The sequence below is a fragment of the Tenrec ecaudatus genome, chromosome 3, assembly GCF_050624435.1.
Source record: "Tenrec ecaudatus isolate mTenEca1 chromosome 3, mTenEca1.hap1, whole genome shotgun sequence".
Classification (NCBI taxonomy): Eukaryota; Metazoa; Chordata; class Mammalia; order Afrosoricida; family Tenrecidae; genus Tenrec; species Tenrec ecaudatus.
In genome coordinates, this window is record NC_134532.1 from 141,417,406 (window position 1) to 141,429,137 (window position 11,732).

At 42.3% G+C, this 11,732-nt stretch overlaps 1 pseudogene; it reads right to left on the reverse strand.

Annotated features, from left to right (window-relative positions):
• Nucleotides 1-1,154: 1,154 nt before the first annotated feature.
• On the reverse strand, nt 1,155-1,681 carry LOC142443591 (galectin-1 pseudogene; annotated as a pseudogene).
• Nucleotides 1,682-11,732: the final 10,051 nt, after the last annotated feature.

Genomic DNA, 11,732 nt, shown 5'->3' on the forward strand with positions numbered 1-11,732 from the left:
AGCTGTTTGAACTGCTGATCTTGTGGTTAGCAACCCAACTCATAACCCACTATGCCACCAGAACTCCTGGGGGCAAGAATATACACATTTAGAGTAGGATGACTAGAGCTAGAAACCATTTCAAAACATTGCAGCAGGTAGGAATCCCCCAGAAGTTTGTGATGGTGATTGGGTCCAAGCATCATGCGAGCCCCCGTGCTACTCTTAAACATTTTCCCCCCCAAAACCATTTTATTGGGAGCTAATACAGATATCATTTCATCCCATAGTTCAATCACGTCAGGCAGTATTGTACAATTGCTACCACAGTCAGTTTCCAAACATTCTCGTCCTTCTTGACCTCCCTGATCTCAGCCCCCGTGTCCCTCTCCCCGCACCGTGCCCCTCAGGAACCCTTATTCTCTTTGCTGTCTCTAAAAGTTCATCAGCCCTGCGTTTTATTTACCGAAAACACAGAAAGGCATATAACCAAACTTCAAGAGGACTAACCCCAAAGATAAAATACAACAGAACTAAACCTCAATATGAAGGAAAATGATAAAAAAAAGAAGAAAACCCCCATATAATGTTGAAAACCATATCAGGTCCAACGTGTGTGGGAGGGATCAACTGACAAGGTTTTAACTGTTCAAGTCAGGTTTATCAGTTTGATATCCTGCAGTCATCTCTCCAAGGCACTCTCTTTGGTAACCAATTTTTTCCACATCCCTCTATTATGGATAGATGGAAATCACCAGAGGCTTATTTCCTGTGTAGATCCCACAAATGTATCTCGGGCTTTCACGGTCATCCATAGCCTTCTGCAAACCAGAATCTCAATTTAGGCTCTGATATTATTCCCTCTGTCCTTTGGCTTTGGATTATTTGATTTACAATCCTTCAGTCATGGATATTGGTGTGCTTCTTCCATGTGAATTTAGTTATCTCTCTTGGATGGCTGCTTGTTTGAAAACAAGCCTTCAAAATCCCAGATGCTATTTTATCTGATAGCTGGGCACCATCTACTTTCTTCACCACACTTTGATATTGCACCCACATCTTCTCTATTCCTGAGGGCAAGTATCTAGCAGGGCCATGATGTAAGAACTAATTGTTCTTTTATAGGAACTAGAATTTAGTACAAGCCCCAAACCCTTTATTGTTTTTAATTTTTTTTTTCAGGGCGATGCGAGGCAGCTGCCTTTATTGGGGACTGTGGTCCAGGGACACAGCTGCTTCACTCAAGGGCTACACACTTGATCTGGAAGTTGCCATCGGCCTCCAGGAAGTTGCTCGTCTCCAGGTTGAGGCGGTTGGGGAACTTGAATGTGTGTCCGCTGGCAGCTTGATGCTCAGGTCGGCTTGGTCGAAGGAGAAGCACACTTCAGCGACACTGCCCACCTGGAAGGGGAAGTTGATCTCCCGGTGCTCGGCGCCCCAGGCCCCGGCGTCCTTGCTGTTACACACGATGGTGTTGGTGTCACCGTGGGCGTCGAAGCGAGGGTTGAAGTGCAAACACAGGTTGTTGTTGTCTTTGCCCAAGTTCAGCACGAAGCATTTGGCGTCGGGGGCCACCTGGTCCCGCACCCGGAGGCAGGTCCCGGGCTTGAGGTTCAGGTTGCTGGCCACCAGACCGCAGGCCATGGCTAAGTGCAAGGTGATCTGGGCAGGCGATCTACCAGCTGTCCCAAGACTCCACCGAGAGGAGAGATCTATTGTTTTTAATTTTAATTTGTTAAAATTTGTCTGGCTCCCTTTAGAGATTTCTTTGTTAATTTATGGTAGAGTCTTATTGATTATCTTCCTGGGAAATAAAGATCTTCCACTGATGTTGTCATTGATAACCCTGGCTACTAATTTTTTTTTTCTTCTTTTACATTTTATTAGGGACTCATACAACTCTTACCACAATCCATACATATACATACATCAATTGTATAAAGCACATCCATACATTCCCTGCCCCAATCATTCTCAAGGCATTTGCTCTCCACTTAAGCCCCTTGCATCAGGTCCTCTTTTTTTTCCCCTCCTCCCTCCCCGATCCCCCCTCCCTCATATGCCCTTGGTAATTTATACATCGTTGTTTTGTCATATCTTGCCCTATCCGGAGTCTCCCTTCCCCCCTTCTCTGCTGTCCCTCTCCCAGGGAAGAGGTCACATGTGGATCCTTGTAATCAGTTCCCCCTTTCCAACCCACTCACCCTCCCCTCTCCCAGCATCGTCCCTCACACCCTTGGTCCTGAAGGTATCATCCACCCTGGATTCCCTGTACCTGGCTACTAATTTTTAAAACACTGTTGCAAGAGTGATTTGGGGCCAATATAGGCTAACTCCATATTGCTTTACCTGAATTATTCATTTGTACAGAACTAATCTTTTTGTAACCGGAAACTATTTATACAAACTTGGAGGTGCTTGTCAGGGAAAATTTACAATAATATTCACTGAGAATGTCAGTCACAGGTTTGTCAGAATAATAGAAATCTTATTACAGTGTATAGGACATTGACGTAGTAAGTCAATGTAATAAGTCTGCCTACGGACAACTTGATACTCTTGGTATAGCTGTTTTCTGCTTCTTCAAACACCATGAATTTTCAGTCATAAGTCCTCAGGTTACAAGTGTGTTTGAGGCAGAGCCAAGTTCACCTAGTGGACTTTCCCCATTGGTTATCTCTGGTTTGGCTTTTGGAGTGTGTCATGTGCCTTGAAGATCCAGGATTCAATGTCCCAATGTTGTATAGCACTTGACCTGGTTCCCCAGGGTGTGTCCAGAAACTTGGGCCAGTCTGTGGCTTATTTGGTGCATAATACTACTAGGCATACTCCACCCCCACCCCTGTTTACTCCTTAAAAGTATTTTTACTCATCCCACCCTCCACCCCACTTGGAGGTCTGGTTCTCCTGGCCTTTCTGCCAACAGACATGCACTTGTATTTTCCCAGATGTGTCTGTTCCCTTTTCCCTCTCCATCAGTAGCCCTCAGCTCTGATAGGGATGTCTTTCTGTCCAGGGGGACCTCATCATAACATTGGATGTCAGCTGCGAAATGGCCAACATTCCCTCCTCGCTTCCTTGACAATTTGATCCCAATTGATGTGGGATCTCTAGGTTTAGAGATACACCTAGAGAGGATGGTGTATAGTTAATTGGCACCAGTCAGGTTCTCTACAGGCTGTCTGGCCACCCTGACCAGCAGACAGGATGCCCTGCAAGCCTGAGCTTGTGCCCGTCCTGTTGCTTGTCTCGATAGCATGGACGGACTCAGTCAGTATTTGTCCTTTAAAAATGGACTAAATTCACTCAGCATAATGTTTGTCAGATTTCTCCATGTCATGAAGTGCTTAATGGTTTCATTGCTGGTTTATAGGGATGCATATTATTCCATTGTGTGCATATACCAGAGGGTTTTTTAAATATCAGTTGGGATTTAATACATATATATCATTCCAAATTTTGATCATGTCAATTAGAATATACAATTGTTACCACAATCAGTTTTCAAACATTCCTTTCTATATGCATGCCTTGACATTGTCTCCCCTTTTACTACCCCTCCACCCCCAACCTTCCCTCATCACTGTCCCCACCTCTTCCCAAACTCCATATTCTACTTGCTGTCCCTCTAGTTTCATTGATCTTGGGCTTCATATACCGAAAAACAGAAAAGCATACAACACAGCTTCAAGAGGGTGACTTACTACAACACACCTCTGAAATACACTCTAATATGAACAAACAAAAATGGAAGACAATGCAAACAAACCAAAAATACAGACACATTCAGAATGAAACCAGACCAGGTCCAGCCCACATCATAGGAGGGATCTGCTGACAAAGTTTTAACTGTTCAGGTCAGATTGATGCCTTTTATCTTCTCTACTCCTCTCTCCCCAGCACTCTGCTCAGTGACCACTTTCTTCCCTTCCCTTAATTTTAGATCAGGGAGTTCTTCATCGGTTTCTTTCTTAAGTAGTTCCAGAAATGAATTTTGGGCTCCCACTGTCATCCCTTGTTTTCCGCACCCCAGATTCTCACAATTTAGGCTCTGGTACTGTGTTAGTTTGAGTTGACTAGAGAAAAAAAATCCAGGGCACTTATATCGATGTAAGAGATAGCTTTATATAAAAGAGTAAATGTATATTAAAAAAATGTCCTCGCCCAGTCCAGATCAAGTCCGATATTAGCCCATGTGTCCAATACCAATCTATAAAGTCCTCTTCACACTCACGAAATACATGCAATGACACTGAATGCTGGAAGATCACAGGCCAGTGGGTTGGAAGTCTTCTGGATCCAATGGTGCTGTAAGCATCTCAGCACTGGCAGGGGTCTCCATGTGGCTCCTCCAGTTTCCAGGGAATGGGGTCTATCAGCATGGTGCCATGTGTCTTGTCAGTAGAGCATCTCCAAGGGAGGAGAGAGAGAGAGAGAGAGAGAGAGAGAGAGAGAGAGAGAGAGAGAGAGAGAGAGAGAGAGAGAGAGAGAGAGAGAGAGGTCTCCTGCCTCCAAGGAGGAAGATACAGGAGTTCTCAGAAATTTCAGGAGAAGGCCATGCCCACAAAGAGGCCTCATTGGCTATATCCTGATTGACAGGCTAGACCCCACCCCTTCACTCTTAATCCTCTCAAGTCCCAAAGTGACACCAGATTATGTAACTACCACAGATACTGATCCTTTCTTCGACTTTGGATTACATGATTCCAATCCATCAGTGACTGATGATGGTGTGCTTCTTCTTTGTGGCTTAGTTGACATCTCATTTAGATGGCTGCTTGTTTGGAGACAAGCCTTTAAGACCCCAGACACTATTTTATCAAAGTTTTAAAATCCAATTGTCCACTGATGGGAATTTAGACAGTTTCCAACTTCTTGCTATTGTGAACTGTGCTGCACCAAACACGAGGAAGCATATGTCTGTTCATGGTCTGTTTCATATTTCTTTGGGGTATATGCCCATTCATGGTATTGTTGGATCAGAGGGTATTTCTATTGCTGTCTCTTTTAGTAACCACTTTATTGCTTTCCACAGTGGTTGTACATCCACCAGCAGTGAATAAAAGGGTTCCAATCTCTCCACACCCTCTCTAGCATTTGTTGTTCTCAGTTTTTAAAATGGGCTAGTGTTTTGGGTGTTAGATGGTATCTCATGGTTGCTTTGACTTGTATCTCCCAGATGGCTCGGGAATGAAAGCATTTCCTCATGTGTTTATTAGCCATTTGGGTATCATCATTTGTGAATCGTCGGTTCTGGTCCTTTGCCCACCTTCTCAGAGGATTATTTTTTTTCTTGTAGGGTTGTAGTATATTGTAGATTTCAATAGTTAGTTCTTTGTCCGTTATGGCATTGCTAAATATCTTTTCTCAATCCGTGGGCGATTTGTCAAATGCTTTTTCTGCATCAATTGATGTGATCATATGATTCTGACCCTCTTCTTGTTATGTGGTGGATTACATTAATTGTTTTTCGAATGTTGAACCATTCTTGCATCCCTGGTATGAATCTCACTTGGTCATGATATATATTTTTTTATTCTATTGGAAAGGATTTTGTTGAGGATTTTTGCATCTATGTTCATGGAGGGATATTGGTCTGTTGTTTTCTATCTTTGTGGGGTCTTTTTCTGATTTTGTTATCAGAGTTATGCTGGGCTTTGTAGAATGAGTTTGGGAGTTTGCTGCCCCTTTCTATGTTCTGGAAGAGTTTGTGTAGGATTGGTGTCAGCTCTTCTCTGAATACTTGGTAGAATTCTCCTGTGAAGCCATCTGGACCGGGGATTTTTTAAGTTGGAACTTTGATGACTTTGTCTATTTCTTCTTTTGCTGTGGTCTGTTCAACTTCTTAATGTCCATATGCGTTCGTTTGGGAAGAGCATACTTTTCTAGGTATATTATCGAATTTGTTGGAATACAGATTTCCTAATATTGTGTTATTATTCTTTTTATTTCATTTGGATCTGTGGTGATGCCACCAGCTTCATTCCTAATTCTGGATATTCTCTTTTTCTTTTTAAAGTTTGATAGCAGTTGTCAATTTTGTTGAGCCTTTCAAAGAAGCAACTTCTTGCTTTGTTTGCTTTTTACATTGGTTTTCTGTTTTCCAGCTCATTTATTTCTGCACTAACTTTTATGTTTTCTTTTCTTTTGCTGTTGGAGGGTTTATGCTGTTGACTATGTTCTAATTGTTGGAGGTGTTGGCTTAAGGTGGTTGAACATGATTCTCTTTTTTCACGTGTGAATGAATTAATCTCTGATAACCTGTTTTGCTGTGTCCCATAGGGTTTAAAAAATACTTTATTGGGAGCTCTTACATCTCTTATCACAATCCATACATTCCTCCAATGTGTCAAGCACATTTGCACATATGCCACCATCATCATTTCCAAAGTATTCTCTTCCCACTTGAGCCCCTGATATCAGCTTCCCATTTCTTCCCCCTCCTCCCTGGCCCACCGACCCTTCCTCACGAACCTCCCATAGGTTTTGTTATGTTGTTATCCTTCTCATTTGTTTCTAGGAATGTCCTAATTTCATCTTCTATTTAGGCTAGTACCCAGGCTTTTGAGTAGTGGGTTGTTTAGTCTTCATGTATTTGTCTTTGTTTCTTTATTCTATTGATTTCCAGTTTTATGGTACTGTGGTCTGAGAAGATATTTTGAATTATCTTTATGTGTTTGAATTTGTTAAGGCTTGCTTTATGGCCTAGTGTGTGGTCTATTTCAGACTATGAACCATGTGTGTTGGAGAATAATGTGTGTGTGTGTGTGTGTGTGTATATATATATATATATATATATATATATATATATATATATATATATATATATATATATATATATTTGCTGTTGGTTAGAGAACTCTGTAAATATCTAGGAGGTTGAGTTGTTCAGCTCTTCAGTCTATTGAGTTTCTTCCCTGTTGATCTAGCTTTCTTTAAGAGTGGTATAATCAAGTATCCTACTATTATTGTTGATTTGGTAATTTCTCTTTTCATCTCTTCCAGGATTAGCTGGTGAATTTCAAGAGTCTTTCACTGAGTGCATATATGTTTATTATGATCACGTGTTCTTGGTCTACTGATCTCTTGAGCATTATGTAAGAAACATTCTTGTCTCTCGCTATGTCATGCACTTTGAAAGTCTATTTTGTAGGAGCTTAGGATTGTTGCCCTGCTTTTTAAAAGACTGCCAGTTAGCTTGGTAAAATTTTCACCATCTGTTGACTCTCAGCCTACTTTTGTATATGAGTTTGAGGTGTGTCTCTGGAAGACAGCATATTGATAGATCCTGTTTCCTATTCTAGTCTGTTACACTTTCTTTTGATACATGCATTTAGTCTATTGACATTCAGTGTTATTAATTCTAAATGTAGATTAGTCACTGTCATCCCTTATTATTTGTGCTTGCTACTTTCCTACCTCAGTACATGTGTGGTAAGTTTATTTGTGACTTCTTTTCCCCAGTAGATATTCATTGTTTTGGGTACTGTTTACAGTCTGTTGGTTTCTGGGTGATGTTTCACCCTGTGGTGGTCTCATGTTTGAGGGCTGCTGTTGTTAGTTTTCTGAACATATAGAACTGGATAGTATTTTTTTGTAATGCTGGTTTTTTTCCCCACAAATTCTCTAAATATTACCTTGTTTGAGAATACTTTTATTTCTCCTTCAAATTTTATGGACAGCTTTGCTGGATATAGGATTCTTGGTTGGAAATTTTTGTCTTTCAACTTTGGAAAGATGTTGCTTCAATTTCTTCTTTCCTGCATGGTTTCTATGGAGAGGTCTGAACTTATTCTGATCTGTTTACCTTTGCATGTGCCTGTTGTTTTCTCTCTCTAGCTGTTCCCAGGATATTTCTTCGTGGATAGTCATTGTCTTCTTTGTGATTGTATTGGACAGGGTTCTCTAGAGAGACAAACCAAATTGCTAGTAATTTATATATAAATATATTTATAAAGATAGATATATAATACAAGAAATGAACCATTAAATTATATACAGATAGATAATACAAGAAATTAACAGTTAAATTATAAAGCAGTGAGACACTAGCAGTCCTTTAAGGCTTGAGAGCCGCCAGTTGCCAGTCCCCTTCTATAGAGAGAGCTGGGCTATGTATATCCAGGCAGCAAACAGCAAGGCAGGTCCCCAACTGTCCACTTATGAGAGGCACCTGCATATCGTGCAGAGCCATCCGTAAACCAAGCATGACTTTTTTGGTCTTCACTTAAAGTATGGTAAGGAACTCCCCAGGAGGCCATAGGTGCAGACTGGGAGAAAGGAGGAAATGTGACAGGAGTGGAGACTGTGGGCATTTGGGCCACTTCTTCATGCAGCTTACTTGTTCCTTCAGGTCCTGCTTTGACCCAATCTCGTATATACCACTTCCATTTAACAATGAAGTGTTGCTGCGCACATCCAACTTTATGATTACGTGGGTCAGACCATACCCAGTTCATGATAGGTAATTCAGGCCTCATGGTGACTTGGTGGCCCATGGTGAGGCGTTCAGTCTCCACCAAGGCCCAGTAATAGGCCAACAGCTGTTTTTCAAAGGGGGAGTTGTTGTTTGCAGAGAATGGCAAGACTTTACTCCAAAATCCCAATGGTCTACGCTATGATTCACCAATAGGGGTCTGCCAAAGACTCCACACTGCATCTTTTATCTACAACTGACACCTCTAGCACCATTGTGTCAGCTGGATCATATGGTCCCAGTGGCAAAGCAGCTTGCACGGCAGCCTGAACTTGTTGAAGAGCCTTTTCTTGTTCTGGGCCCCACTCAAAAATGGAGGCTTTTCATGTCACTTGATAAATAGGTCGAAGTAGAACACCCAAGTGAGGAATATGTTGCCTCCAAAATCCGAAGAGGCCCACTAGGCATTGTGCCTCTTTGTTAGTCGTTGGGGGAGCTAAATGTAATAGCTTATCCTTCACTTTAGTAGGAATATCTCGACATGCCCCACACCACTGGACCCCTAGAAATTTTACTGATGTGGAGGATACCTGAATCTTTGTTGGGTTAATTTCCCAACCCCTTGTACGCAGATATTGTACCAATGAATTTAGTCTTTGATACATCCTCCTTAGTGGGTCCAATCAGCATAATGTCATCAATATAATGGACCAGTATGACATTTTGTGGAATTGACAGGTGGTCAAGGTCCCTTCGGACTAAATTATGGAACAGGGCAGAAGAGTTGATGTACCCCTGGGGGAGAGTTGTGAAAGTATATTGTTGCCCCTGCCAGGTGAAGGCAAATTGCTTCTGGTGGTCCTTTGAGACTGGTATTGAGAAGAAGGCATTAGCCAGATCAATAGCTGCATACCATGTACCAGGAGAAGTATTAATTTGCTCAAGCAATGTAATCACATCTGGGACAGCAGCTGCAATTGAAGTCACCACCTGGTTAAGTTTACGATAATCCACTGTCATTCTCCTGGATCCAGCTGTCCTCTTTACAGGCCAAATTGGTGAATTAAATGGGGATGTAGTAGGAATCACCACCCCTGCATCTTTCAAGTCTTTGATGGTGGCACTGATCTCTGCAATCCCTCCAGGAATGCGGTATTGCTTTTGGTTTACTATTTTCCTAGGTAATGGCAATTCTAATGGTGTCCACTTGGCCTTTCCTACCATGATAGCCCTTATTCCACATTTTAGGGATCCGGTATGGGGGTTCTGCCAGTTACTAAGTATGTCTATTCCAATGATGCATTCTGGAACTGGGGAAATAACCACAGGATGGGTCCGGGGGCCCACTGGACCCACACTGAGGCGTACTTGAGCTAAAACTCCATTGATAACTTGACCTCCATAAGCCCCCACTCTGATTGGTGGGCCTTCGAAACATTTTGGGTCTCCTGGAATTAGTGTCAGTTCTGAGCTGGTGTCTAGTAATCCCCGAAAAGTTTGATTATTTCCTTTCCCCCAATGAACAGTCACTCTTGTGAAAGGCCGCAGGTCCCTTTGGGGAAGGCTAGAAGAAAGACTAACAGTATAAACCTTCAGTGATGTAGCAGGGTCCTCCTTACAAGGGACCCGGCCTCCCCTTCATTCAAGGGGTTGTGGGTCTGTAAACTGGCTCAGGTCTGGGAATTGATTGAGCGATCGTGACTGTCTATTCTGCTGTTCACCTGATCTACCATTCTTTTGCCTGTACAGATCACGTAAATATTTAGTAGGCTTCCTATCTATTTCATTCCTAGGGACACTGTGGCTAAGTAGCCAATGCCATAATTCCACACGAGACAGGTTGCTTTGATTATTATTGAAAACTTGTTGTCTATTATAACCACGCCCACCCTGTCTCTGTTGATTCATTGCTGACACCTGCCCTCTACCATCACGGGGACCAATCAGCCCCATTGTGGGCAAATGTTGGAGTTCGCTTAGGGCAGTGCCCACTGTTAATCCTGGTGCACATAAAATAGCAATTACAGGAGTCTTAAGAGATGCTGGGGCCCACTTCTCAAACTTGTTCCTTATGGTTGTGGTAAAGGGTATGTCCTCAGGACACCCCCTTTTTGGGAATATCTTGATAGATCCATTCTAACATACCAATTTCTCTAAGCTTTTGGATGCCTTCCTCTACAGTGTACCAAGGTAGGTCAGGTACTTCAAGTTGGTCTAATCTAGGCCATCTGGCAGTCCATGCTTCATTGAACCAACCAAATACTTAGATCTTTTTTTAGCCTGTCTCACAGAGACATTGAAAGAAGAGTCTGTGCTAGGGGTCCCATATCCAGAAACTCAGACTGGTCTAAAATTACATTTTGTACACCAGTATCTCACACCCTTAGTAACCATTCCCAGGGATATTCTCCAGGCTTTTGCTTGTACGTATTTGAGAACTCGAGCATGTCTTTATGTGTGTAGCGCGCTTCTTCTTGGATGATCATCTCAACCTCACCGTTAGGAGGTTTCTGAGACTTAACTTTAGTGACAGGTCTAGCGGAAATAATGGGTGGTGAGGGTGTTTCCTGGGTGCTCTCAGCAATGTCTTGTAAGGCATCTCCCTCAGGCAATGCTACTGATACAGCCCCACCTGGCATATCAACTTGAATAGTTTGGCTAATCTGCTCAGGTGTTCTAAGGGCTCAATATCCTCTTCTTCTGGATCATCAGCCCATATGTTCCCATCCCATGTTTCAGGGTCCCAACTTTTCCCAATTAATGCCCTTACTTTGGTTTCAGACACTACTCTAGATCTGCAATTCAGCTGCCATTGTAATTCAGCCACTCGTATAATGAGACTCTGGACCTGGTTCTCAGCAATGTCAGCTCTTTCACTAGAGGAGAGAAGGCTCTCCTTTGTAGCACAGATGGAAGTTTTCAAATCTGTTAGTCTGCACCTGAGGCGTGCTTTTGAGGCTCTGAGATCACCACCCCTCTCCTTAATCACACTTTCCATTGTACGAAGGACCAGCCAACTTGTCATTATCACAAAACTCCTGGAAAATATCAAATATACGATTGCCTCGAGCATCTCCTTTATCCAGCACGTCATCTACTTTAGGTGTTACTTTAGGTATTATCTTTGCTATTTCACACCATGGATTAGTACGGGTAGCAGACGTATCCCCGTCAAGACTAAATAGGTTGGAAAGCCAATTTAAGAAATCCATACTTATAGTTTATTTCTCTAGAAGCACTCCTGGTACCAAAATGTGTTGGACAGGGCTCTCTAGAGAGACAAACCAGATTGCTAGTAATTATATATATAAAAATATTTATAAAGATATATAGTACA